The sequence below is a fragment of the Phalacrocorax carbo genome, chromosome 1 (genome assembly GCF_963921805.1).
Source record: "Phalacrocorax carbo chromosome 1, bPhaCar2.1, whole genome shotgun sequence".
In the NCBI taxonomy this organism is placed as follows: domain Eukaryota; kingdom Metazoa; phylum Chordata; class Aves; order Suliformes; family Phalacrocoracidae; genus Phalacrocorax; species Phalacrocorax carbo.
Genome location: NC_087513.1, coordinates 932,337 through 954,089, shown reverse-complemented (window position 1 = coordinate 954,089; position 21,753 = coordinate 932,337). Strand labels below are relative to the sequence as shown.

The 21,753-nt window shown below is 46.0% G+C and overlaps 1 protein-coding gene across 4 annotated transcripts in view; it reads left to right on the top strand.

Moving 5' to 3' along the window:
* Positions 1 to 21,753, top strand: part of PPP6R2 (protein phosphatase 6 regulatory subunit 2) — a 108,729-nt gene that overhangs the window by 26,861 nt on the left and 60,115 nt on the right. For 2 of the 4 annotated variants that reach the window (XM_064441422.1, XM_064441429.1), the window contains one exon: positions 2,153 to 2,282. The exons of 1 other annotated variant lie outside the window; for it this stretch is intronic. The gene's annotated coding sequence lies outside the window, so the exon portion shown is untranslated. Of the gene's footprint in view, positions 1 to 2,152; positions 2,283 to 7,667; positions 7,691 to 21,753 lie in introns of those variants that run through there. One more of the 4 variants, XM_064441440.1, reaches the window with a different exon arrangement.

Below are 21,753 nucleotides of genomic sequence, written 5' to 3'. Positions count from 1 at the left end.
AGTACGGGCAGTTTGTTTGATCTGCTGTGTTTATTCTCGCTACCCTATTTCAGGAAATCACTGGAGATACTAGGGGTATTTTGAGGTGGGTGATCTCTCCTGTTAGAGATGAGACGCTTTGTTTTTGACGATATAGGAACCCCTGCGTGGTTTGACTTCAAAACTGAACTTCTGTATGGGCATGCTATGCTAAATTTTTGAACGTGTCTCTGTGTGTAGCTGGTTAACGTGCAGTGAGTTGAGCAAAAAATTTAAAATCACTAGGGGAGAGGCTAGAAAATATAAACTCCTATTTACTTTAGCTACTTTATTGTGCTTTGTTTCAAATTGGTTGTCAGATAAAATGAAGTACCTGCCTCAGAAGAGAATAAGGCTGAAATCTCAGCAGTGTGTGTTCAGAATGGAAGAAAGTCATTTACCACATCATCCAAATCTGCGTTTCAACTGTGGTGAAATACAGCAGATCCAGTTGTCCTACCCCTCTTATTTGGAAATCCATTTAGTAACTACTTCAATTAAAAAATAATTGAGGAAACTGAAGAAAAATTGAGATGGATGTAGCATAAAGACTGAAGGTGACAGGTCTGAGGCTGATGTCAGTCACTTGAGATGTTAAATTCTTACTCTTTTTCAAGTTAGGACAACAGCGTCCCATAGGCTTGTTTCTATCTTCCCGTAATCCGGGAAGGCTGTTTCAGTAAGGTGTGACTTGATCGTGGCCTTAAGATCTGCTGCTGTTAACGCCCTTTGAGTAAGAACAAGATAGGTGCTTGTTCCTGTTCTTCCTGGGTCTCGCTGCATCGGCTCGGTGTTGCAGGAAGCACTGAGGGAGCGCGGGAGCTCTGTGCGTGGAGTCGGCGTGCTCTGCCCACCACCTGCATGCAGACCACGTGGACTTTAAACACGTGCTGGTTTTCGGGCTCAATAAGTCCAGCAGGACTGGCTCGTTGTGGATTTAGGCACAAGCTTAACAGAACTGGGGCTGAGGTACTACTATGTATCTTGTGGAGTCGGGGAGCGAAGCCCGGTTTAGCTTGACCACAAGCACAACAAACAGAAGTGTCAGAACAGCGCAGACGTTTTGATTTTCCATAATAAAGTAGCTTCTAAGTACTAACTGCACTCTGCTAAACTTAGTCATTATTCAGAGGTTTTCTTCTCACCCTTTGCTTTTAAGCAAATATCCGGAACTACAAAATAGAATCAAGCCAGCGTAGCTTTTTCTCAGGCTCTGTCTCGGAGTATTCCTGCTGTGCTCTGACTACATGTGAGGTGTGCACAGAGATTTCTCTCGGAGACAATTCGGTCTGTTTTTTGATCAGCACTTTAATTGTTGGGCCTCAGGTTATGATTTTATACCTATGCCGCACTGTTCTACATCCATTTTATAATCTATAGCGTTAAAAAGACCTTGGAGGACAAACACTGAGGAAAAAAGAGGCATCAAACTTAGACCTTAAATAGGCACGATAAAATCATGTGCACTGTCCATTAGAATTGATGCTTCAGTTTTGGGTGACAAAACCCCACAGGACAAAAGGAGTACCAGCGTTCCGAGAGGGGCTTGGTTAAAACCCAGCTCCGCCAATTGTGGCGGGGTCTCGGCAGGCTAAGCCCAGCTTAGTTGTCTTGCCTGCTTCCCTTCTGCACGTCACCTTCTGCAAGCACTGTGAACTCTCCTCTGGAGGCAAGTGCCTGGCTGCCTCCCTAAGGTGATGGGGGGCCCCAGACCGAAAGTGAAATACGGGTATTGTTGCTGCAATTATTCTTGGAACAAGTGAAAATGACCGTTAGGTTTCCTTGACAACCTATAGGTTTCTTTTGAAGCGATGTCAAGAAAACAAAAGTGCTCTTGAATGAGGTACAAGTCTCACAGCTGAGTCGGAGGGCGGTGAAGGGGAAGGGGCTGTTAACCCCTCTGCTGTCACGACGTGGTGTGACGGTTCATGCTTGCCTGGTGCTACCGAAGGGGTGGGTAACTGAAAGGCCTATGTCTGCTGTGGTGGTGGCTTTGCAAAGAGCCTTAGTCACCTACGGTCCTGCTGAAACTGGTCTTTGGGCTGAAAGGTTATGTGGAAGTTTGCTTAGGGAGAAAAATCTTTGGCCTTCAGTTACCATTGGTTAATAGTAACTTTAAAAAATATTTTTCCAGGATAGCAAGCTTGAGAACAAATTCACACTGGATGAAAATAATTTTCTGAAGCTGGGTGTATTCCAGGAACCGTAACCCAAATGTTTCTCTGTCTGTGGAGATTTCACGTTTGAAATAACTTCTACTGAAGGTATGCACATCTACCTTTCCTTTTTAAGCTCAGTAATGACGGCGTGCTTTATAATGCAGTATTATGTGTTCTGGTGGCTGCTGGTGAGATTGTTCTTGGTGTGTAATACCTGGAGTCACTTGAGAGGGGACTGTAGTGTCACTGGGATGGTCCTGCTGAGGAGATTCAGAGCGGGGGACACACAGTTCAGAAGCTCAGTTTCTCTGCGGTTGGTGAGCCTGCAGTCTAGTCATGACGTATTGGTCAGGCTGCTCCCTAAAACCAGATTTAACTGGTAAGTGCTTCTCAAAACTTGAGGACTAATTTAATGTACGTAATTGATGGGAAGAAGGTGGAACTTCTTTTTTTCTTCCTGGTGGGTACCTGTACTTCTGGGAACTGCTTGTGGCTGTTCCAAGAAGTCACACTATGGAACTGACCCATGGTATGTTTTGTCATTGGGGTAGTGAAAGCGAATAAGCCATGATTACTCACTGCTTTTCGTAAGGTGACAAACTGGAAGCATCCAACAAAGTTACCAAGCAGGCAGTCTAAAGCAAACAAGAGGAACTGCCCTTTCACGCAGCATGTAATCACACTGGGGATTTGCTGCCTTAGGATTATTTGGAGATGGCCGGGCTGCCTGTGGGAGCACTGCGATCCGCCCTGGTGCCGGCAGTGGAGCTGGCCGACTCGGTCATTTTCCCATCAGTAATTCCGTCAGGAAAAGCTTTCTTAATGGCACAGTGGCAAGAGATTTTACATAACGCAGGGCATCCTGGGTTAGTAGGTTATGAATTAAGGGCATTCTTAAAACTCGTAAAAGAAAGAGATCCTTCAGATATTTATAAGCACTGATGAGATCCCCCTCAGCCTTCTCTTCTCCAGGCTGAACAAGCCCAGGTCTCCCAGCCTTTCCTCACAAGGGAGATGCTCCAGCCCCTGATCCCCTTGGCAGCTCTGCGCTGGCCTTGCTCCAGCAGTTCCCTGCCCTTCTTGAACTGGGGGGCCCAGAACTGGATGCAGCCCCGCAGGTGTGGCCTCACTGGGGCAGAGCAGAGGGGGAGGAGAACCTCCCTCGCCCTGCTGGCCACACTCCTTTTCATGCACCCCAGGACACCGCTGGCCCCCTTGGCCCCACGGGCCCGGTGCTGGCTCAGGGTCACCTCGCTGCCCCCCAGCACTGCCAGGACCCTCTCAGCAGAGCCGCTCTCCAGCAGGTCCCCCCCAGCCTGTACCGGTGCATGGGGTTGTTCCTCCCCAGGGGCAGGACCTTGCATTTGCTCATGTTGAATTTCATGAGATTCCCCTTCGCCCAGCTCTCCAGCCTGTCCAGGTCTCGCTGGATGGCAGCACAGCCTTCTGGTGTATCAGCTGCTCTTCCCATCTCGGTATCATCAGTGAACTTGCTGAGGGGACACTCTGTCCCATCGTCCAGGTCATTGATGAATCTGTTGAACAGGACTGGACCCAGCACAGACCCCTGGGGAACGCCACTAGTGACAGGCCTCCATCCAGACTCTGCCCCATTGATCACGACCCTCTGAGCTGTTGCTGAGCCAGTTCTCTGTCCAGCTCACCGTCCTCTCATCCAACCCACGCTTCCTTAGCTCACCTGTGAGGGTGCTGTGGGAGACAGTGTTGAATGCCTTACTGAAGCAAAGATAGACAACATCCACTGCTCTCCCTTCGTTGACCCAGCCAGTCACACCATCCTAGAATGTTCTCAGGTTGGTCAAACAAATCACCCTATGACTCTGTGAAAATTGTTCTGGAAGCCATCTAGGAACTAGAGCATGTGGATGGTACCCAGACATCCATAGTCATCTATGCCAGTGAGAGATACGGAAATAAAAAAAATAGTAGTTGGAAATACTAGTGTAGCCCAGTCTGGTAAATGAGTCATCCTTGAGGTGCAGCTGGCTCAGGACCATCCGATACCTGCTCCTGCTAACCATGGATTTGGGGGAAGTTCAGAACAGTCTAAATGTGGGGTAGGCACTCCCACTTTCTGGCAGTCACCCAGGTTAGCGATTTTTCGGAAACAGCAGTGGCTGTAAAACATTTGAGGGTCCTTTACAAACCTGGCTTTTGTGAACTGGTGTAACCAGCTGAGTTTTTGAGCTCAGCTGAGCCTTGGACTCCATAACCATCCTTGGCAGTAGGTTCCGCAGGGTTTCTTCTTCCCATGCAGAACACAATTAGTGTTTCATTCTGCCTGTTTCTGAGTTGGCTGCTTGATAACTTTGTGAGGTGTCCCTGTTCTTGGGCTTGTAGGAAGCTGTAAATAGCTGTCGGTTCACCTCCTTAATGCCGTGCATGCCTTTCTGTATCTGTTGTCTTTTTTGAGCCGTAGCCATGTATCAAGTCGTTTAATGCATCTTCCATTAGAAGCTGTGCTGTTTCATGTTCTGCTCAGTCTCTCTTAAGAGAAGCTAATTAGAGCAGCTGTACTTGTTTGAGCTCTGCTGTCCCTTCCGAGAGAAGCTAACCAGACCAGTGCTCGAGATGCAAACACACGATAGTCAAATGATGTCATGCCTTCTGTTTACTTGCTTATTCTTTCTGTAATAACTTTTGACATTACTTTTACCTCTTTGGCTGCTGCTCTATTTTGAGATCCTTGAACGGTGGCTCCAAGATAACTTCCAAGTGGCTGTAACGAGCAGGATCTGCTCTATTTGTCTGTTAAAATGTCATGTTTCTTCAGAAGGTTTGCCGTGGGTCACAGAGGAGGGCTGCTTGTTTGCTGTGTCCTGGCTGTGGCACTCAGGTCAGACAAAGCCCTCTGGAAGGAGGGGAGATGGCTCCTTCCTGGGATCATCTGAGCATACTTGGGGGGAGAAGTTCCCAGAACGTGGGATGGAGCAGGCAGAAGAGTGTGAGTGCGTGGAAGTTTAGCACGAAAGGAACTAGCGGTGCGGGACAGCGTGGGATATGTCTCAGATGAGCAAGGGGCAGGTGGACAGCCTGGCTTTGGAGCTGATGGAGAATGGGAGACTTCCTGAGGATCCAGAGGACGCTGCAGACATTGACTGGTCCCAGAAAGCTCCTGCATTAGACCGAACCAAGCCCAGAGGAAAGGATTTGCCAGTCAGGACGTAGTGGGCAGGGGCAAATTGCTTATCCCCTGCTTTTCCTCTTTCAAAAATACAAATTCACCTGAAGTGATGCAGTTGCTGCTCAAGTACCTGTTGGTGATGTTTATAAGCGCTGCAAGTAGTTATTTTCCGAGTGTGCCCATAATAAAGATTTGGGCCGTTCTGTCTGAATGTACTGGGTGGGGAGAGGTCCCTGGTCAGAGCGATGTTGACTGACTCAGCGGTCCTTGTTCAGTGGGGGTTTCTCACGTCCTTAGTACTTTGCTTTTGTCAGCACTGAGTTAAATCTGCAGTTGCATTGACTGGCTACTTACTCGCATGAAATCCTTCTGCAGCTGTTTGCGACAGCTTTTGTAGGTTTAAGCTAAATAATTCTTCTGTCACTAGCAAATGTTGCTACCTTGCTATTCATCTTCCTTCTGAGATCACGTATAAATACATTGAGCAGCGTGGTTTCTTTTGGGACCCTACTTGCTGCCTCTTTCTATTTTTGTTCATTTGCTTTTATTTCTGGTGTTTTAACCACCTGCTGACTCACAAAAGAAAGTGAGCTTTTCTTTAAAGTTATTTAGAAAAGGCTGTGCAAAATACTTCTGCGGGAATTCAGATGAACTATCGATTGTACTGTCCTTCTCTGTCTGTATGTTTTCGTTGTGGGTTTTTAAAATTGTGCAACAGTTGGCTTAAAAAGCTAGTTTTAGGCTTCAAGTTCACCAGGTAAAAGAAAGCGATACTTTATTCCCTGCAATTAGTTGTTCAGTAGCTGCATTTTAAAGGTGTAGAGCTCTTGGGTGAATGCCATCTAGTCCTGGTGACCTGTTGTCATCTGACTTGCAGGTGTGTTCTAAAACTTTCTCAGATACTGCAGTTCGAGAAAATTACCTAGGGTTCTTTTACTTTTGCTTGTGTAGCAAAGCTTAATCATTTATGCTTAGAGGAAATAAAGGAGATTTTTGTATTAAAACTTAGAAAAAAAAAAAAAAACCAACATAAAATAACCTTAAAATCCACGTCTGCCGAGACTAAAGACACAGACTGAATTCAGTAGAACCCAGGAAGACTCTTCAGCTGTGACACAGCTGCTGAAGTTATGTTTGCCCTTTGTATAACAAAAAGGATGTTACAGGAAAGTCAGAAGGATTCAAAAATACTTTCTTTTTGGAAGCAAGTAGGATAATGTACTTCTCTCAGCATTTCCATGTGTTTCCACTTAGTTACTAAGTGGAAAATCTTAAATGTTTCATTTTATCAGGAATGGGTTTAAATAGGCTTACATAAAAATCAGTAAATCATGGCAATTTCCTCCAGTTTCCAGGAGGAGTTGCCTGTGGTCATTGCTGGCCCTCTGTGCTGGTTTTTACTGGTCGAGGAGTACTGAGAGCATCGGAAAAGATTGGAAAATGCTGTGGGCTTTTTGTACGTGTGCCCATGTTCGGTGAGCTCGGGGTAGCCTTTGGTGACTGCGGAACTGACTGCAGTGATGACGCAAATAGAGGATTCAGGTAATAGAGAGTAAGACACAAATTCACCCAGAGCTTTAGGGGAAGAAGGAGGCGCAGTGTATTTTTTCATGGTAGCCAAAGAAGCCTTGCGAGATGCTGTAAGTTTTGTGGTACGTAGAACGACTGCTCTTTTGGTGAATTTTAATCACCTGCTATTTTTACAGACTCCTCCTGACACTCTCTAGAAAAGGTAGAGGCCTTTCTACCAAATGGAGTGGCACTTGGGTGAAGGCTTTAAAAAGATCCCCTGGCCCCCATGCAATTGTTCACTAAAATAAAATCCAGGCCACGAAGTGGAAATCACTGATAAGTGGAGGGACGAGATGAAGTGAGACAGAAGGGGTGAACCCGTCATTACAGGCCTCACAGAGAAGGGAGGCTTCTGACAGTCTACTTGTAGAAGGAATAAGGCAAAAAGTAGTGACTACTTTGAAATGTACATAGTAAGAGGAAATATATACTTTTTTTTTAAGTTTAAGTTTTCAAACCTCTACCCCAGAATCTGTGTGCAGCCAGGGATTGCCTTGTGTGTTCTGCTTCGTGACTGAAGCCTCTGCATACCTTCTAAATATTAAAAAATTCCTGCAGTGCGTTGTTGGCAAATAGCAGGTGTTTGAATGACAGGTTAATTCTACGTGTATCAGATTTAGAAATGCTTGCCATAAAGCAGTTAATCCTCAAAAATGGCAGCATATAGTTACAGAAAACTTGTTTCCTTAAATCCTTGTGGTTTTTTCCTTTAATTAGATCCTCCAGTTCAGAAATAAGATGAGCAACTTTGAGATGTCCGCCTGAAAAAGCAAAAGATATTTCCCTGTTGACATAGGTGAGCTAGACGACATGCCGCGACCTGAGATGCGGCAGATGTTGGGGAAAGGCACTTTCTGTGGTATCTGCTTGTGCCTCATCTGGATTGAAACCTGAATGAGCTGGTGCTTTAGGCAGTAGCACAGGTTTCGAGTACCTACCATTAATTCATTTTAGTAATAATACGGAAAGGATGTGATATTGCACTTGTTCAGAAGAAGGTAGGAAATGTTTCATCTCCCCGTTCCTGTGCGCAGTTACAAGGCTACCAAACCCTGCCTCCTCAGAGTTGTGTGTATTATATTTCTTGCTCACAAAGGATGAGGATGAAAGGATGTGTTGTTGGTTTGAATGCACTGAGGAGAGCAACCACCGCTGACAAAACCGTCCTCCGTGGCTCACACAGGCGAGCACTGTTGTAGCCTAGGCTTAAAGATGAGTTTACTAAAAGTCGCAATAATTAATCTACTTACTGTTTAAAAATATCCAACAAGAAACACCTTTTGCCACCTCTGTTCTGTTTTCTCTCCTGTTCTCCGTCTGCTTAGTAGCCATGGGGTGTTTTATTTTTTTCCATACTCCTAGAGCAAGGATGGTCCTCCTCCGTACGTGTCTGGAAAGCACCCGCCTTCCTTAAAATCTGTTCACTGCCATAAATGAATGAATTCTATCTTCTATACAAAATGTTTGGAACCTGGCTTTTTTTGCTACGAATTGTAATATGAAATTTGTCCTTCTAGTTATTTTTTAAGGGCACAATTTGTCGGAGCTGCCTGCCGGTGGCAGCCTTCAGTGAAATGCCTTGCCCCCTCAGCATGGCAGAGCACACCTAGCTTTCACAAAGTCTTGTTTTTCCAGCTCCAAGCAAGAGCAGAAGAAAGCTCACAAACCAGGGGAATAAATTGAGAATTTTATTTCAGTTGGACACCACAGATGATTTCCGCAGGAGAGCAGAGCACGTCACAAGTTGTAAGACCGTTTCTCCCTGCTACTAGTTTTTCTAGGCTGCAGCTTGCTCCTGCCCAGGCCGGGCTGTCAGACCCTCCTCCTTTGCTCCGTAGCTGTCCTTCAATAACAGTTTTCTAGCACTCTGTGGTATCACAGTGTTGAAGATGCAGAGACAGGGAAAGTGCTACTTATGCATAAAGACTGAAAATATACCTGGATTATTTTGGGTGTAAATCAAAATACGATCTGAAGGAAGCTGTTCAGTAAACGGGTTTGCCCAGACAAAATTACCTGCAGCTGGGTATTTACTGTGCCGCTGGGACTGAATTAGCTGCTTTGAAATAAGCAACTTGGAGCTTTTATTTTACATCTATAAAAAGCCTGAGTCAAAAGCTAAGTGATTCTTTAATGTAATTTGGAGACAGTTGGGAGGTGTTAAAGGTCAGTACCAGTAATTGCTTCACAGCTGATGAAAGCGTTTGGGAAAATGCCGGCCTTGTCCCTTGCAAACGGCTCTGAGCAGCGCGCCTCAGCTGATCGGGAGGCAGGGTTGCTCGACAGGCTTCTGTCAGCTCCGTCCACGTTCCTCTGAGCCGTCCTTCCGTAGAGACGCCTGGTCACCACAGATTGAGCTGTCCATGTAAAACCGAGCTGGGCTTCCAAGCCTGCGGAGCAGCCCGGGCTCCTGCTGGAGCAGGGCGCCTTTTAGCCTCTGCGTTGGCTAGATGTAAGCTGTGTTTGTGCCTGCTGTTTCTTGCTGCCTGTTCCACTGCTGAAGAAAACTTGCAGGCTGGACAACCGTCACCGTAGTGCTTACAATGAGTACGTTTGATTATTTTTTTTTTTTTTTCCCCCAAACACAAGCGCTAGAAACAGCTTTAAAAGAAAAAATATCCGGAGTTATCTTGAGCAGCAAGAATGTGAACCTTGACCCTAACATGTTTATCCTCAAGTTCTCATATTCTGATTTAGCTCTTTTTTACTTGTTGTTTAAGGAAGGAAAGTGAAACTTGAGAAGCTGTGTGACAGGGATTGTTTTGGATGTCTACATGGCTGTAAGCAGCCCGTTGGTATCTCAAACGAACTTTGCCGTGGCTACAAATAAAGCCAGGCTGGTGGTGGGGGATAACAGCTCAGTGAGGAAATACCCAGTTATGGAAAGCTTATTTTAAGCTGTTCACAGCTGTTAATCTCTGTAACATCCCCGTGCAGCTCAGGACTTCCCCAGTTTTACAAAACTGGAAACTTAAATACGGGGAGAATAAGTGAACCATGGTAGGTGGCAGGGACAGGCTTTTTGTAGTGTGAGGTTAGGGGAAAGAGACAATGACATAGTTGGAAAGGAATATTGTTAGTTATCATTCCAAATGAATTTGAATTTTCTAATTTTACAATTTAGTTATGGAGCAGCAAGCGCTTGCACCTCTGTTCTCTTCCTTGAGCTTATCCAGGGAACCTACCCATCATCTTTAAGAAAAAGTTACCACTTTTACCAAATGCTCCTTTTTGTTTGCACCCTTTTGTTTTTAAATAATTTTTATAAAGATACTGGCTATTTTAGTGCAGAGATTAGAGTAAAACAAAGAGACTTAACTCTAACTCCTTATGTACAGAAAAAACTATATTACAGCTTTCCAATTTCATATTTCCTAAAAACCACCTTGCAGAGCAGCTTTCTCTGAATTAATCTGCTATATCCAGCCCGAAGTTTTTAACTTCTGCTCCTTAACTTGTACAATCCTCACGTACTTCCTTAACGATTTTAACTTAACGCAGTGATTGCAAGGCGTGCAACGTAGCCACTGCAGACAGACAAAACTATTTGCTTCCTGCACTCTAACCTTGTGATTGACGTTGTCTTGATACTTTTGCTTTACTCCCTTCTTCTGCTTTTAATAGAGGATTAGTTTTGCAGACGTGGCTGGTGTTGCTTGATGGGTTTGTATTCCATTCCATGTCTGAGAGAGATGGTATGGAGAAAGCGAAGGTGAGGCAACCGTATTTTATAACTGAGCATGGGTGGGAGGAGGAGTGATACGCAGTGAATTCACAACAGCTGGTTTGAAAAGTACTCTTCCAGACAGTTTGAAACTTTGGTATGCTTTAAGGTCAGAGAACACTTCTGACTGCAAGCCCAAACGGGTTTAAAAAGATCAGGTGTATCCATAGGATACATTCACTGATGATTCTCAAACATAGTCAGGTGTGACTTAAGATTATCTGCGGAGAGCTGATAACAGAAGGTTGAGGCAGTTTACCAGAACAAGCTTGCTCTTACCTTGCTTTTGAGCGTTCAGGTCCTCTCCTTCGGGGAGGGGGCTGTTCTCGCTGAAGACTAAAACAGCGTATTGCTTCCTGTGTTGATAGGGTGTCCCGGTGCTAATTCAGGCCTTTTTTTGAGGCAGTGCTTTGCTTTTTCTGAGAAGATCTAAGAAATTAAGAAATCCTGACCAAAGAAGTTACTGTATATCAGGAAAAGATCATAAAAGCCCCTTAATTTACACAAGGGGAGATTGTCATCGGCCAAGGGCTGAGGTTGGAGGCTGAGGCTTGGGTTCTGTTTGGCTTCTTGCCTCCCAGGTTAATAAATGCTTCCCTGCCCTTCTCAGCCCTATATCGAGGGTAGGAAAAAACAAAAACACATCCGGTGTGCCTGGAAACGTAAGCTTCCCTCTCTGGACTAAGTTGATGCAAAGTAGTGGTGGTTTCAAAGTAGGGTAAGCAAAGACTTTGCAGAAGGATAGTTTGGAACTCTGGCAGTACTTGAAGGTGCTTTCAGCACTGGAGACGTGTTCATGAAGCAGGATGAAAGGGTGAATCAAAAGTCCACCCCAAGCTTTTATATATTGACAACCTGGGGGTGGAAATGGGTGATCTTTGTTTGGCAAACTTTTCCCTCCTAACTTCAGAATGGAAAGCTCTTTCACAATGGAAGCTACTGTACTGCTGTTAATGCCAGAATAGGCCCTTTCATCACCTAGACCTAAGGAAAAGCAGTTTATTGAAATGTAACAATTTGAAGGATTTTGCTCTTATTAAAGATACTTGTAAAAACCAGTCCCTGAGTATGTTCTCATCCCTCCAGCACTCTAGGTGAGGCTGCTTCTTCTGACACTCCTGCGCTTGGCCTTGCTGCTTATTGTTACATCCCTGAAACTCCCAGCCCGTTGGAGTCTTGTCATGTTATACTCTAATGCTTTTCTGGGTGTAGAATAAAAACCTTAAATCATAGACTTATAGAATGGTTTGCGGGGGAAGGGACCTTTAGAGCTCATCTAGTCCAACCCCTTGCTGTGAGCGGGGCATCTTCAACTAGATCAGGTTGCTCAGAGCCCCGTCCAGCCTGGCCTTGGATGTTTTTAGGGATGGGGCATCGACCACCCCTCTGGGCAACCTGGGCCAACGTTTCACCACCCTCATTGTAAAAAAAATTTCTTATACTTACATATGCTTTATATTTATATATACCTTATATAAATACTAAGAAGGCTTTGTGAAGGGCAATAGTATCTGTTCCATGACCATAAAGGAGCTGGTAAGTGTTTGTTTAGCAGACTTCTGTAAACCTTAAAGAAATGTTTCTCCATACTGCTTTCTGATGTGTCTTAGTGTTCAATCTGTATCTCCTGACTTCTCTGGCTTTTGTGGAATGCTCAGGCATTGCTCGAGACCTGAAGCCCAAGTCTTCTTCACTTAAAGATGAAGGTCAAATAGTTCGGCAGTTACAGTCAAAGAACGAGAGAAGTAGGATGATCCGATGGTGACAGAGATTCAGCGTCTGTTGTGGACGAAGCAGTTATTCTGTTCCTGTCTAGTTTGTTAACTGTGACTTGTGCCAGGAGGGTGTGAGGGAGGTTAGTGATTATCAGGGAAAGAAGGCAGGAGAAATCACACAACTGTATGGGTACGCTATATTGCTTTTCTGATCAGAAATGTCAGTAACGGATCTTGTTAGAATCTGCTAGAGCTGTGCAGCAGCCTTCCCTTGCGTGGGGACCTGATCAAAGGTGAATACATTCTGAGTCCTCTCAGCAGACTACTTAGTTGTTTCTTACCCGGGTAACTGAAACTCTCCATGAGATGATACCGCATCATAAGGCGTAAGGCCAAGGGTCAAAGTTGTGGAAAAAGTGTGCTTTCTTTGGAGAAGAGAGATGCTCATCAGCCTTGCCACGGAGGTACATATTAATCTAAGCGCACCTGGCTAAATTGGTCTTCCAGATCTCCACAACGGACTAAAAGGTACTGCAGAAGCATGGGGAAAAAGCCCAAATTCCGGCTGGCGGAGGGGTGGCTAGTTGTGTTTACCTCCTTTGTAGGGTTCCCTCCTCTTTGCTGCTGTACAGATGTAGGTGGCTTGCATGTGGTAGTTGTTGGATGTTGGACATGGTCACGATGCTCTTGTTGGCAGGTTTTTGGGAATACCAAGAGGCCACTGAGGCCCTGCTGTTTGGAGCACTGGGACCTCCTCAACGCGAATGCAGGAGTGAATGCAGGAAGCAGTTTGCACTTAAAGGACATAAAGACCAAGCTGAGCTCTCTAAGAAGATTTGGCAATTCTGCAAGAGGAAACAATGCAGACCACAGAATTACTCAGTGTAGATAGGATGTTCCTTCTCCTGCCCTGACCAGCAAGCAGTGCCTTACCCGTTGGGGATGGGGCACAGGCTCTGGAGAGGGCCTCCTCTGCTTTTGTCCCCAGTCAGCTACGGCTGCGCCGTTGGCCGCGATAGTGACCAACTTGCTTGTGGTGAACAGAGTATACTTCGTTTCCTCACCTCTTACTACTGACTTCCCTCACGGGTCTGTTTGCTGCCATTTCCAAAACCGGCTTTTGCAGGAGGGAGTAAAACGTGCCTTTCAGCTGCAGCGAGCCCTCCCGTTCATGCTGGGTGAAAAGGCCCAGGAGAGCCCAGCTTTGTTAGGTGGTTGGGAAGTGGCGTTAACTGTGCCCACCAGAGCCTGACACCAGAGAACAGAACTCTGCTTAATGCTCGATAATTGGAAACGTTTGACGTTGGTGGTTAGCATCCACTTCTCTGTGGTCTGTTGTCCTGGAAATCTGCAACTTTTTTTTTTTTTGCCATTGGATGCCTAAGATACCCTGATTTGATTTAACTTCTGGGTTTTTTTCTTTACTGGTGCGTGCAATGCAATAAATTGCTAGAGAAAGTAGGATATTCTTTCATATTATGTTTTTTTATCTACCTCTTCTGCTGTGCAGTTACCTTGTGTTCTTTAACTTTATTAGTGATTTCTGGTGTTTAATGTTTTAGTATTTAGAAGTTCCTCAGGTTTAAGGAGGTGTCTTAGACAGCAGAAACAGGAAATGGTGTTGAATCTTTGTAAATCACATATCACAAGAAGAAATTGTATTTACCATTTATTGGGCTCATCATACTCAGCAACTCTGTAGCTGTTTTCAGTTTCTCTTAGCCCATTTCCTGTTATTCAGTAGTTGTGTGTCCTTATCAACGTTTTGGAAGAAGGTCAGGGGTGCTTTTTGAGTTACAGAAAGAAGGTGGGTTTATATCCTAATGCCAAAAGAAGGGCTGTACTCATTCTGGGCTCCTGGTACCGTGAGGCGATACCATCGTCGTGGGAGGTGGATCGCTCTGGTTTCTGTTTCCTGTGGTAGGTCCCGTTGGATGAACTGCGGTGTGGTGGTTAATGCTGCTGAAGTTTTTGCAGTAGCTCAGGTTCTTTATGGGGGACATCCCATGTCTTACCAGTGCTTCTCTTCAAGCTCTACGTAGCTTGTAGAGAACAAGTACCTTGTTAGTTCTGATGGCTTACCTACCGTGAAGCAGGTTAAAGAAAATGAATTAGCTAATCATTGCAGAACAGGGCAGTTACTTGTCTAGATTATCAGTTTTTTTTAAAGTAATCATGATTGTTTTTTATTATGTTATAAACATACTAGTTTGTTTCTTGATACAACTCAAAATGGAACATTCCTAGGGGTGTAATTTCTATCATGTAGAACTTGTTTCTGTCCCTCTGTCCTGTTTTTTTAATATATTTTCATGTGTTTCAGCAGTTCTGTTGTGTATTGTAGTAGATTGCACATGCTTCATGCAAAAACAGGTGTACTGAAATCAGCACGTGTGTTGTGCGCGTGCCTGTAGGTATGTGTATGTGTACGCATCCTGCTGCTTCCACAGATGGGGTAGCTGGGTTTCACCATGAGCTCCTCTATTCTGTCTTGTTGGTGCTGCCTGGGTATGGGTAGTGGTGTGCCATTGCCCTCGCCGTTGGCGGCAAGCACCCTGGTGTTGGGTGTGTTGATGGTTGTGTGGAAAGGGGTGTGAAGAATAGTAAGAAGGGCTTCTACAGGTACGTCGGCCAGAAAAGGAGGATTAAAGGAAACCCACAGCTTCCCCCCCAGTAAGTAGGACAGGAACTGGTGACAGCTGATGTGGGGAAGGCTGGGGTGCTCAATAATTTTTCTGCCTCAGTTTTCAATGGTAATCGCTCTTCCCACATCTCTGGAGCCCCTGAACCTCAAGGCATTCCCTCCCGTTGTAAGGGAAGATCAGGTCTGAGACCACCTGAGGAATGTACGTAAGTCCATGGGACCTGACAAGCTCCATCCCAGGACTCTGAGGGAGTTGGCTGATGTGGTTGCCAAGCCACTCTCCATCATATTTGAAAAGTTGCGGCAGTCAGGAGAAGCACCCAGTGACTGGAAAAAGGGAAATGTCAGGCCCTTTTTTAAAAAGGGTAAAAAGGAGGGCCCTGGGAACTATGAATCAGTCTGCCTCGCCTCTGCCTGGTGAGATCATGGAGCAGATCCTCCTGGAAGGTGTAGAAACGTATGGAAGACAGGGAGGTGATGAGGCAGCCGACAGCTTCACCAAGGGCAAATCGTGGCTTTCTACAATCTAGTGGCTTTCTACAATGGAGTGACTGCGTCAGTGGACAAGGGAAGTGCTACAAATGTCATCTGTCTGGACTTCTGTAAGGCCTTTGACACGGCCCTACACAAGATTCTGGCCACTAAATTGGAGAGATACGGGTTTGATGGATGGACTGCTAGATGAGTAAGAAATTGGCTGGATGATCGTGTCCAAAGAGTTACAGTCAATGGCTCAGTGTCCAAGCGGAAACCTGTAATGAGCGGTGTCCCTCAAGGGTCCCTACTGGGACCAGTACTATTTAGTATCTTCATCCGTGACAGCGGGATTGAGTGCACCCTCACCACGTGTGCAGATGACACTAAGCTGAGTGGTGCAGTCGATGTGCTAAAGGGAAGGGATGCCGCAGAGAGGGACCTTCACAGGCTCGAGGAGCGGGCCCATGCGAACCTCATGAGGTTCAACAAGGCCAAGTGCAGGGTCCTGCACCTGTGTCAGGGCAACCCCCGGTATCAGCGCAGGCTGGGGGATGGGGGGATGGAGAGCAGCGCTGCGGAAAATTTGGGGGTGCTGGGGGGGCTGAAAAATCTGGACACGAGCCGGCCATGTGCACTCACAGCCCAGAAGCCAGCCGTGCCCTGGGCTGCATCCCCCAGCGCGGGCAGCAGGGCGAGGGAGGGGGTCCTGCCCCCCTGCCCCGCTCTGTGAGACCCCCCTGCAGCGCCGCCTCCAGCTCGGGGCTCCTCAGCACGGGACAGACACGGGGCTGTGGGAGCGGGGCCAGAGGGGGCACAGAAATGCTCTGAGGGCTGGAGCCCCTCTGCTGCGAGGCCGGGCTGGGAGAGCTGGGGTTGTTCAGCCTGGGGCAGGGGAGGCTGCGGGGAGACCTTACTGTGGCCTCCCAGTGCTTAAAGGGGGGCTGTGGGAAGGGTAGGGGCGACCTCTTTAGCAAGGCCTGTTGTGACAGGACAAGGGGTGAGGTTTTAAACTAAAAGTGGGTAGATGTAGGCTAAACAATAAGGAATGAATCCTTTACTGTGAGGGAATTGAAACACTGGCATAGGATGCTCAGACAGGTGGTCAGTGCCCCATCCCTGGAAGTGTTCAAGGCCAGGTTGGATGGGGCTTTGGGCAACCTGGTCTAGTGGAAGGTGTCCCTTCCCACAGACAAGGTGATCTTTAAAGGTCCCTTCTCACCCAAACCATTTGGTGACTTTGAACTCACTAGCGCTAGGAGCTGCTTGTTCAGCCTTTGCTGTACTTCTCTGCTTCCAGAGACACGGTCATTCAGACCCTATGGACAGTGTTACGGCAGCGTATTGTCTCTCATGCCTGGCTTGTGGCCGTGACAGCTCGTCTGGCTCCTGAGGGTTGTGACTCATTCTGCTCGTCTTTAAGTGGTGTGTATGTCCCTTTGGGTTTTCTCTGTGTGGTACCGTTCCACCCTCAAGCTTGCAGAGATGCCACGTGGATTATAAAACCTCACTTCATTGCCTGGACACCTGCTTTGGCCTGTCTGTTGGTTTCAATACGCCATGAACGAGCATTTCCAGGTCTCATTTGCTGCATTTTACTGAGTAGCCTGTAAGATCAGTGTAGGTGAAAGATTTTTTTGGCTGGAGTGAGGGCAAAGAGTCGTCTCGTGTTGTTGCATGTGGTTTGGGCAGTGTGGTAGGAGAATAACTGCTGCAGGGCAGCCTCCCTTCCCCGTGGCAGAGCTGCACCCAGCCCCATGATGCTGGGAATTGCATCAGCGTCTTCCAGAGGCTCGGTTCCACCAGCGAGGACCGGGAGAGGCTGAACTTCTCAGCAGTTCTCCTCAGCCTTGTTTTAAGAACGAGGTTGGGAAGGGGATCTGCTGGCTCTGTGCTGAGAAAAGAGCTGGCTCCCTTTCCTAAGGACACCTTAACAGCATGACTCCTATAGATTGGACAGATTTTCCTATAGATACATAAATTGTTTTGAAAAACTGTAGAATTGACAGATTTGTAATGGGTTTGAATTTGAAAAGTGAGATTTACGTGTGTATTCCACGTATATGTATGGAATATGTACATATTTGGGTTAACTGTGCACCCAAACATTCTTAATTTAAGGCCTTTTATGGCAGCTTTTCACTCGGTGAATTTATAACTAAGCATAGTTAGTTAAAAATATCTGGAGAACAGTTTGTAACGAACACTCTATACAGCCAAACAGCGTTACTGTCACAGAAATGTCATGTAGGTTGAAAATTCAGATGTCTGTTCCTAACTCAGAAATTCAGTTACTTGAGTGCATTTTCAGTAGCTGCATGGATGGATGGAGAAGCTCTTCCTTGCTGCTGTAATGCTGAATGTTAACTTTTTTTAAAAAAATTAATACAGTGTTGATTTAAACAGCTGAAATTAGAAACTGCTGCGCTTTCTGCCATATTTTGTGCTATTCTTTGGTGGAACTAGTTCCCAAAAGGCTAGGATCAACCTAAACTAGCTAATCCAGCAGTTCGGAAGGTTGTTAGGAAATGGCAGTGGATGGGCCGTGGGGGAGGTCTGGGTAAGCTTTCCTTTTGGACGGGGACCCCCACTTTCTTCCCAGTAACGCTGAGCTTGGGGCCATCACGAATAAAGCCTATAGCCTTGGTATTGGTAAGGAGCTTTACCAGAGATACGATGCTGTAGGTTTGACTAGGAGTGGTTGATGTTTGGAAGGAACTTTATTCATAAAGTGGCCTTCTAGATGTGACGCTTTGTCAGGATCTCAGCTCTGTTTCTGCTGGGCTCGAGGCCATGTGCTTCCCCATAACGTGTATGTGAGCTCTGCTGAAGGTCCAAGGCCAGCGAGTCAACGTGGCGTGCAGGAGGGCTGCGGGAAGACGGAGTTACGAGGAGGCTGTGCTTCGAATGGCCCGACGGTTCGTAGCTTCGATGTTCCCGTCATCGTCAAGTCTTGCAACATTAATACGTTCAAGTAGGGCTTCAACGTACCAGCAGTGCTGTGCCACAAAAGGCAAACTTGCAAAGGTTTTCTCGCTTTCTTCTAAACCTCTGAGATAAAGACATTCAAAGAAAGAATTATGTTGACCTGGAAAAAACCTCTCTGAAATAGGTTATCTGTGACAAATTTTGAAGCACTGAGTGGAGCTCCACAGAGTTTGTTATCAAATTTCATGGCTATTCCAAGAAAAAAACAGCCTTAATTTCATAAGGTAATCCTTTTGCTTTTAGAGATCCTTAAACACACGCACGCGCAAAGAGCCCTTGAACTAAGGTAGGGCAGAAAATGCATGTCAATGTTTTAATTGGTAAAAATAAAAAATTGGCATTTCTTTTAATGTGTTTTATTTAGTAGTTCCTGTAAGCCCTTCAGGAGGAGGTTCAGTGTAAAAGACGCGCTGCAAGGAACCCAGATATTTAAGCATGTAATTAAGAAAATCTGGATTTTTACATAAGCTTTTAAATTGCCCAGCTGTGGTAACGGGAAAGCAGTGCCCCCCTTCTTCGGTAAACCTTCCTGGAGGGGAAAAAAGTGGTGTTATCTGTTTGTTTTTTTTGAACAGGATAATTTCTCTCTTAGATGTAGTTATGCAAGCAGTGGAACTGGCAAAAGATCAGGCGTGGTAACATTTTTGGATGCTGGAAAAAAGCAAAATGAATGGTTGGAGCAAGTGTTCCTGCTGCTGCGGAAATAGTAATGTGGGTTAGGTTAAAAAAAGCGTTGTGATCCTGTTGCACAAAATCACATGCTTACATACAAATAACCTGGGAATGTAGCACACTGGCACCTCATCCGATTTACTTCATTTTATAACGTGTTTTAGTTAATGGTATCATTGCACAGAACATGTAGCCTGTTTGAGCTATGCTTATCGCCTTTGTCAGTGGGGAGTAACAGTTAGCCTCTTTCTTTCTTTAGCGTTAATGATTGTTTTTTTTCTTGCAACCATCGTTGATCCCCGTGGCCTGCAGCACGATGCCGTCCCTTCGTGGTCTCCCATTGCCCTGACCTTCTGCGCAGTGTACAGAGCCGGGGACGAAGGGCTCTGCCTGCGCTGGGCTCCTTCCTTCAGAAGCTCTTTTCTCCCTTTCATTAGGCTTCTGTACGTGTGGCAGAGCCGTGGGGGTTGCGTGAGGATGAGACGGCGGCTGGGGAAGAGTTTAGTCTGGAACACTAGACGGGAGCCAGAAATGAAAGGCTGTACTCAGATTCTCAGATAGTTAAGTGACTTAGCTGCCTTTTGAAGTACAAACGTCTACTGATGAGGAATTGGAGTTATCTTGTACTCTCTGAAGATACTGGAAGTGTTGCTGGGGAAGAATTAAGATTGCTCCTTATTTGCTCCCTGTAGGGAACAGAAAAAGATATGACAATAAAAAAATGAAATGAAAACCAGCAATTTAGATTGTGCCCAGCTAATCTGAGCTCTTTCTTTGGCAGCTGATACTCAAAAGAAATTCACTAAATCTTGTTTCTCTGCAGAGATCATTAAGATATTTGGCACGACAGCCAGAGCAGGATTGTGAAAGGTTATGGCTCGTTGAGGAATCCCGAGGTGAGATGGGCAGAATTAGAAGAGAAGGTATTAAGCAAGAGGAAGACAGCTGGAAGAGTGTCTTAGGGATAGTCTGAGCACTGTCGTATTTTGATATAATCAACGACTCTTCTAAAAGTTGAAGTGTATTGGGGAAGCTAACTGGAAAAAGATAATTAGTAGAGCTCACAGAGAAAAATGGTGATTAACAAAAAAGGAAAGAAAACGCATGGGGCAGGAGTAGGATGAAAATGAGTGATACAAAGTGCAATGCTCTATATTTAGCAAAAATTGTTTGAAGGGGAATATTCTTACTAATATACATGGCAATAGGGAAACCCCATCTGAAACACGACGTGTGATTCTGGTCACACGCCAGACTCCTGCGAAGCGCAGCAGATGCGGGGGGGGACGTCCGAGGGGATGACCGGAGCGGGTTTGGGGGAGCCCTGCTTGGGCAGGGGGTCCCCGAGCACTGCCGGGGAGACTTGGCGGGGGCAGAGGCTGCAGCTGGGGCAGGGTTTGATCACGGTTCACGGAAGGTGACTTCCTAGATTCTGTGGGTCTAGGCTCCATCTCGAGTCCATCTTCAGTAGTTTGTCATTCTTTGTTGTGTGCGGTATCTCAGTTTTACCACTTTGGCAGAGAACGGTATCAGCTTTTTTTTTGTAATTTCGTTGGGATGGTGCAAAATGCCCACTGAAACATCCTGTGAAGGAAGGTGATGGTGAGGAGGGTTTCCTTTCAGCGAGCATTTACGAGGACTTGAGATCCAGAACGTGTAGGAAAAGGAGGCCGTTCCTTCGGTTTCAATTTCTGGCTTTGATTTGTAGTATCCTTTTGCCATTTCTGTTACTGGTGAACACCCAGTCCCAATCCCAGGCCATGGTAAAACATGCAGACCCCTGGTTAAGAGGTGAGTGTGTGGAGACTAAGTATTGTCTGTTTTAGAATGGTCAAGAACAGAATTTGGGCATTATTTTACAGACCAAATTTTAGCTGCCCAGCCGTACACGCTTTAGGTAACAGCAACCCCCAGTCTCTAAGCCGCATTTTTCCCCCCCATAAGGTTAGAGTTCAGAATTTTGGAACTTTCTCCTGATGGTGGCATCCGGTGAACAGCTCTGTACGCTCCCGGCAGCGTGTGCCGGGCTCCTGCGGAGGTTAACGGTCCCGCGGCCTCCCGGCTCTGGAGCTGCAGATGTTACGGCTGCGGACGGCGCTCGCGCGCGCTTTTGTGCGTATGAAACCCAAATACACTCTTCTGCCCCGCAAAAGGCCGCTCACAGTTTTATACTTCTGTGGTGTCTGAGATTAGTAGCGTTTTCTAGCATTCCATAAGGTTCTGTTTATTAGCAGTCCGGCTCTGGGTTTGCTGGTGCTGTTATTGCTCCCAGTGGCCAGTAGCTTGGTTTTTTCTTGGTATTTTGTTTTTTTTTTTTCTTTCTTTTTAAATACTTTCCACTTATGGTCTGCTCTATTTATCTCTAGCTGTTATGTATACATTGGAGGCCTTTCTTCCACTTACATAAATCATTGTTGCAGAGTTTTGGCTGATGAGCATGACTCTGAAATATAAATAATACAAAAAACCCCCAAACCCTTTATGCAAACCGCTTTTAGTGCGGCGGCGTGGCTTCCCTGTCTGTGACCAGCCTTGGTTCTAATCCAGTGAAGCATTTCTGTGTATGAACACAGTCCTTGATTTTCAGTTCAAGCTTCTTGCCGTTAAAGTTAATTCAGCATATATTGTGTCCGTTGTTGATA